This window comes from Rhipicephalus sanguineus, chromosome 8 (genome assembly GCF_013339695.2).
Source record: "Rhipicephalus sanguineus isolate Rsan-2018 chromosome 8, BIME_Rsan_1.4, whole genome shotgun sequence".
NCBI lineage: Eukaryota > Metazoa > Arthropoda > Arachnida > Ixodida > Ixodidae > Rhipicephalus > Rhipicephalus sanguineus.
The window spans coordinates 63,599,521-63,599,828 of record NC_051183.1 but is presented as its reverse complement, the minus strand read 5'-3'; positions in this window follow the sequence as shown (position 1 = coordinate 63,599,828).

Here is a 308-nt window from a genome sequence, read left to right as displayed (position 1 = left end):
CAACCGCCAAGGCTTCCGACTTGAGGGACGATAACCAACGCAGTTAATAAGGCAGCAATTGGGGCTAGTTGGTACGTCTTCATGCTTGTGATGCGCTGCAGGTAGACAAGGGCCAGAAAAATTGAGGACAACACAGGGTGATGCACCAACTTACAACTACATTATTTTCATCATGGACAGCCTTATGTACGAGAACGAAAGGAACACGAAATTAGGGGGGGGGGGATTCAGTGATAAGACAGTAGAACGCAAAAAACAAGATAAAGAAAAAACATATCAGGACTTCAGACAATGTCACCATAACGTGC